This window comes from Geospiza fortis, unplaced genomic scaffold (assembly GCF_000277835.1).
Source record: "Geospiza fortis unplaced genomic scaffold, GeoFor_1.0 scaffold145, whole genome shotgun sequence".
Taxonomy (NCBI): Eukaryota; Metazoa; Chordata; class Aves; order Passeriformes; family Thraupidae; genus Geospiza; species Geospiza fortis.
The window spans coordinates 2,459,893-2,466,318 of NW_005054362.1; positions in this window are offsets into that span (position 1 = coordinate 2,459,893).

Consider the following 6,426-nt stretch of genomic DNA (forward strand, 5'->3'; position numbering starts at 1 on the left):
CAGGCAGCGCAGCCCCCGGAGCTGTGTCCCCGCTGCGTTTCCCGCTGTGCAAAATGAGCCTTTTCTGGCAGCTGTGGGAGGGCTGCGGACAAACCTCTGGCATCCGCAGGCGGCTGCCTCTACTACGTGGGACCCAAGAAGGAGGAGAAGCGCGAGGTGATCGTGGACCCCGAGCGGAGGCGCCAGGTCTTCCTGGAAAGCCATTTCACCGAAATCGGGAACCACCTGGGCCAGAAAAAGACCGTGCACCGCATCCAGAGCCGGTACTACTGGCTGGGCATCGTGAAGGATGTTGTGGACTGGGTAAGTGGAGAGCAGTGACCGTGTCCGTGACACCGGTGCTGGCAGCAGTCCCGAGGCAGCAGCCACAGGAGCGCTGCTGCAGGGATGATGTCATTGCCTGTGCATGTGCTGGGAAGCCACACACCGAGCTACTCTGCAGGTGAATCTTGGAGCGTCCCCAGGCAGCTGGATGGGCTGGATGTCTTCCCCTGAGTGTCAGGAAGCCTCCTCAGCCTCCTCGTGCAGTTTTGGTCAGCATGGCAATGTGGGGTTGTTTCAGACAAGTTGCTGTGTCTAGCTTTGGGCAGTTTGGATTCTTTCCAGAGCTGCCCAATTCCCTAAACTATGGCAAGAGGAGGATCTCGGTGTCTGCTCAGCTGCTTTGCCTTGCCGGTTTCATTGCTGGCAGTTCCCTGCAGCAGGACTCTGCAGCACTGTGGTTTAAGGAGTGTGCTTGCATTGCATGGGCTGAGCTCCTCCAGCGTCCTAGGGCTGAGAATTTCTCTAACCAGCAGTAGGAGGTCAAAATACAATAAAAAATTGCCTGGAAATAGGGTGAGAAATAGCTTAGCTGTAGGCCACGTTGAGAAATTTGGTTATTGTGTCAGAGAAAGCTGTCAGGTGAGCCTTGTGAAGGGTGAGGTGCGTCAGCCTGTTGTGTTTCACCCTCTTTTTTTCCTGCACCTCTTTATTTTGTTGGGAGAAAGGAAAGTGCTGAGCCCTGCCGTGTGTCTCACGGTGCAGTCTGAGTCTGACAGGATCCATCAGCACGTTCCCAAGTCCTTTGATCCCTCTTTTCCCTCTCCAGATCAAGATGTGTGAAACGTGCCAGAACGCGGAGCACAACAAGAACGTGACGCGGAAAGCCCGGCCCGTCAGGGTGGAATCCCCCTGGGAAGTGCTGGGATTAGACATCCACGGTGAGTGAGTGTGAATGTCTGAAGTGGCTCTCGGGGCTCCTCCCTCCAGCCGGGAGCGTGGCAGACCTGCTGCCACACGCACCGAGGGAAAGCTGCCGCTGCCTCTGAGGAGGTGCCAAGGAGGCCACAGCAGCCGCCCAGGCTGCAACCTGATCCCTGGGCTTGGCTGGGCTCCCTCTGCACACACCGTGAGAGCTGTGGGCGGGCATTCTTCCCCAGAACTGAAGCTCCCATGGGTGTATTTTTGCTGACAAGGTCACCGAAAACGTTCTGGCTGAAGGACATTGCAGAAGAGAGTCGTGGTCGCTTCTGCAGCGATTGGATTTTTCACTTTGCCCATTTGGGGGATATGAGGGCATCACTTTTTTTTTTTTTGATGGTTGTTTACACAGGGCCTTTTCCTGAGACAAGCCAGAGCAACACACACGTCCTGCTTGTGACTGACTACTTCACCAAGTGGGTGGAGGCTGCTCCTCTGCAGAAGAAAGATCCCTTCTCCGTGGCTAAAGCCCTGGCTACTGTTTTTTACAGGTGGGCTCGTCTGCTGTTGGTTACATTGCACCTCTGCTGTTGCAAAAATACCTGGTGTCCTCAGGATGTTTTCCTATGAGAGCAGGAACTCTCCCTTCTACAGGAGAGACCATGCAGTGGCTCTCAGTTGCTCTTTACAAAGTCCTTGGGAAGAGCCTGTTATCCTCCTGTTATGGGCAGAGAAGAAAGAGGCAGAAATGTTTCTCTGAGTAGCCCGAGGCCAGGGGAGCTCTGTCCCAGTTCTCTGCAGAAGCTTTAAAGCCATTCCCAGATTTCTCCTAGAAAGTATTCATGTCACCATGTGACATTATCCTTGTGGAAAACAACGTGGGGCCAGTGGAGATTTGAATTCAGAGCAAGAAACTGCTCTCATTTCTGCTGCTGCCTCATCATTCAAAAGCAAACAGGCATGGCTGGTTTGGAGCAGGGGGACCAGCAGGCCTCTCTGCTCTTGGGGAAGTCACAGCAGCCCCGTTAGCACCAGCTCCACTGAGTGGTCCTGTCCCCTTCCTATCCCATTTGCACCTGTAAAGATGGAACTCCTTGGGCTCTGCCTCAGCTGATGGAGTAAAAACATCTGTGTGTCCTCTTCTTGCCCAGGTTTGGCGCCTCCAAGAACATTTACACCAGTCAGAGCTGGGACTTCTGTGAGGAGGTAGGTCTGCTGTGGGCTGGTTCAGGAGGAAGCAACGTGACCTTGGGCAGGTTTTTTGGGACAGTGTGACCTTCAGCAGGTTTTTTGGGCACTGTGACCTTCAGTGGGCAGCAGGTCCTGAAGGCAGAGCTGTGATGTGCTGTGCAGTGGGGGCGAAGCACTGATGCTGCCATATCCCTGCCCCTGTTGGGAGTGGGAGCTGATTTGCCAGTGCTTTCACCTTGGCAGGGATTGAAGGTTCTAGATCAGTGGTGCAAGTCCTCTCTGTTTAGAAGGAAAGAACATGTGTACGAAATTCCAGCCCTACCCTGGGATTAACCCAGCTTCCCAGTGCTGTGGAGAACTTCAAGCACGGGAGCTGTCATTGCAAAACATTTTCCTTGGCTCTAATTTTTCTGGGGAGCGTTTTCAGGCTGGCACAGGGCAAACAGTGCCTGTCCTGGCACAGAGGGGGACAATGCCTGTCCTGGCACAGGGCAAACAGTGCCTGTCCTGGCACAGGGGGACAGTGCCTTGGAGGCTGCTCTGGGGCTGACGCGCCGTGATCTCCGTGTTCTCCCAGGTCAGCCGGCACCTGTGCGAGCGCTGGAACATCTCACAGCTCCTCACGCCCACAGACCCCACAGACCCCCCCAGCCCTGGTGACCACAGTGCTGAGGTGCTCAGGGCCTCCATCTGCAGCGTGGTGAACGAGAAGCCCAGCGAGTGGGACACACACCTGGATCCCGTCCTCTTCGAGTTCCGTACCTCGGTCAACTCGGCCACCAAGTACAGCCCCTTCTTCCTCATGTTCAACAGATACGTGTGCCTGTCCTCAGAGGTAACTGCCCGGCCCAGGGGAGCCCTGCAGGAGCTTTGTCACTGCCGTGGTTGTAGAGTAACACCCAATCTGTGCCTTGCAGGTGGATTTTGTCAAGGACTCTAAAGAGCAGGGGGCTGGCTCCGGTAAGGCCGACGGCCTCCCGCCATTCACAGCCACGGTGCAGGAGCAGCAGAACGTGGTGAAGGAGATTGTAAGTCTTGTGGTGCCTTGAAATAATTTTGCAGCTAAGTGCAAGCCTGGCCTGAGAGGAGAGGTGGCACCTCAGTGTGTGCCAAGGGCAGCAGGAGCAGAGCTGGACCCTCTGGGCCAGCACCACAGGGGAGCTGCTGGTGGTGCTGCTCAGAGGTGGGTGATGAAATACGAGGGACTGGCTTGCCCCATCAGACTCATGATGTGAGAGCTGTGTCCCAGCCTGCCCAGCTCCGTGCCTTGTAATCTGCATCCCAAATCAGCCAAGGGAGCCCCTCCTTAGGCAGGGACAAGAAGCCTTCAGGGAGATGCTGTGTAACTGCAAAGGTTTAAAGTCGCCCTGCTCCAAAATGGGAGGAGGTTTGGGCTACTGTGAGGAGTAGTTGCCCAGTGGGCAGGGAGATGGGCTTGGAGAGCAAAGTCAGCATGCAGCTCCTGACTGTCTCTGACGTGCTGGGTGACCTTGGGCAGCTCATTTTGTCTCTCTAGTCCTTGGTTCCCTCACTTGAAAAATGACCTCAGTGTCCCCTGTGAAGTGCTTGGTGAGCTGTGTGCCAAAAAAACACAGACAAGGCTCAAGTGCTTTGTTTGCTCAGTCATTTCTTACACTCAGGGTTGTGTGGTTCTCTCTGATCTCACCTGGACTGTGGTTGTTCTTGCCAGGGAATGACAGGAGGAATATGGGACAGCAGGGAGGAGGGCCTGGGAACTGGATATGTAGGATCTGATCCATTTGGCAGCTCAGGTTCACTAGCTCAGCTCCCCTTTTGTGACATGGAGCTGCAGATCCTGGCACAGGGCAGTGGGAGCTCTGTCCTGTCCCTGAGGGAGCCTCTGCTTTTGGGATCACTGGCTCTCTCCTGCATCCAGGCAGGGATTGGGCTGTAAGTAGCAGGAGGTGATAAAGCTTTTCTGGGCTCTGTGGCACTCCAGCCTAGATCCCCTTCTGCCCTCTACTGACTGACAGCTCTGACTGGAATTGCAGTTTCACATTGCAAGGTCTCCTGCTGGTTTGGGTGGTGAGAACAAAGCTGGGAAGTCCCTGCCGAGTCCCTCCTTTGCCCCAGGTGCATCCAGCTTTGACACTGCCAGCTCTCACTCACTCTCAGCCTCTCTTAGGAGGAGAGACTGTGGGAGCTGGGCCTGCTCAGTCTGGAGAAGACTGAGAGGGGATCTCACCAACCCACAGAAATATATCTGAGGGGTGTCAGATGATTGTGCCAGGCTCTTCTCAGTGGTGCCCAGTGACAGGATGAAGAGGAATGGCCATAAACTAAGCCACAAGAAGTTCCACCTCAACGTGAGGAAGAGCTTCTCTCCATTAAGGTGGCAGAGCACTGGAACTGCCCAGGCAGGCTGTGGATTCTCCCTCTGTGGAGACATTCCAAACCCACCTGGGCACGTTCCTGTGTCACCTGCTCCAGGTGACCCTGCCTGGACATGGGGTTAGCCTGGATGATCTCCAGAGCTAAGGATTCCAACCCCAAGGATTCTGAGATTCTGAGATTCACTGAGCTTGTGCCAGAGCTGAGCTGGTTGCTGAGTGACCCCTGGAGTCCCAACCCCTCTGTTCTCCTGGCAGGTGATCTCCAACATGACCACGGCCTGCAAGCGCGAGCGCAAGGGCGCCAAAAGGAAAACTCGGGGCCTGCCCTCTCTGGCCTTCAAGGTGGAAGACAGCGTGTTTGGGGGCAGCCCTGCCAGCTCCCTGAAGAAGCTGAAGAAGGGCCAGTTTGTGTCGTTCCAGATCGAGACAGTGCTGCCCCCTGAGCAGAGCATGACCGGAGGGAAGAAGCCCAGTTAACCCTGGGCGTGCCGGGGTCCTGCGGCGCCGGGGACAGCACCAACTGTCCCCAGGGTTTGTGGCCTGGCTGCGTGGGAGTGCAGGGTGCAGACGTGCCTGCTCTGTCCTGGGAGAAGGGAAGGGGAAGGTTCAGACAAGGGGGTCTGTTCAGTCCCTTCCTGGTCCGGGTTTGCCCTTGGATCATCCCTCGGACCGAGGGAGGTGGCACCGTCCTCGTTTAGGTCTGGCAGGGAGAGACTCGGTCCTGCCAAAAAGCTCCACCTTGACTGTGGCTTGGAAGTTGCCCTTTGGGAGGGATTGGGTGCAGAGCAAAGCCCAGGAGTGATCTGGGTGCAGGTGGAAGAGAAGCAGAAGCCAGACCTGGCTTAGCCACGGACAGTGTTTCCTGCAGCTTAAAAGTGTCCCTGCTGTGAGCCTGAGCCAGGAATAGTCACTCCAGGTCTGACTGTGTTCCTGGTGGATGTGGGAAGGGCTTGAAGTGAGAGATTTTTTTTTTTGTTTTTAATGGTTTGTTTTAAGCACTTAATAGCAGAAATAAAATCAACAACAGAATGTGGTATTTTTGGTTTTGGTTATCCAGGCAGAGAAAAATTAATTTGTCTTTTGTAATGTCACCATTCTGTTCTCTCCAGAAATGCTGCAAACTCCAGGAATCCTGACATCTGTGCCTGTGCTAGTGAGGGTCACGGGTGTTTTTAAGCCCAGCACTTGAAAAACACCTGGAAATTTTGGGATAATGACACTGCCCCTCTGTCACCTGTATAGCCCACCTGGATGCATGGGTGCTGTCCAGGGAAGAGCCAGAGCCCTTCCATTCCTTAAGGAGTGGGAGATGAAGGAGAAAATAATTTACAAGCTGGATTTCTTGAAAGTGGATTCCTCTGTGTTAGGGGTTAATTAAACCCTTGTCAAGTCCCTCTTGAGGGGTTAATTAAATCCACCGAGCCCTTGTTTAAGGATTAACTTAAAATATTTTTTCAAGCTCTTTTCCCGGTTGCTTTTGAGCCAACTCCTCATTGTTGTATTTTCCCTCTCTACTGCAGAAATGACATAGAACCAATAAAATAATTTTTAAAATTTAAAAACATGTATATTTGGGGCGTATAAAAAACCTTCTGAGGCGGGGAAAATTCCGGGGCTGCCTTTGCCGCGTCGGGGCGGGGTTTACCGGGGCAGGGCGGAGCGGGGGGACCGGGGATCCCCAAATTCGGGGTTCGAGGGG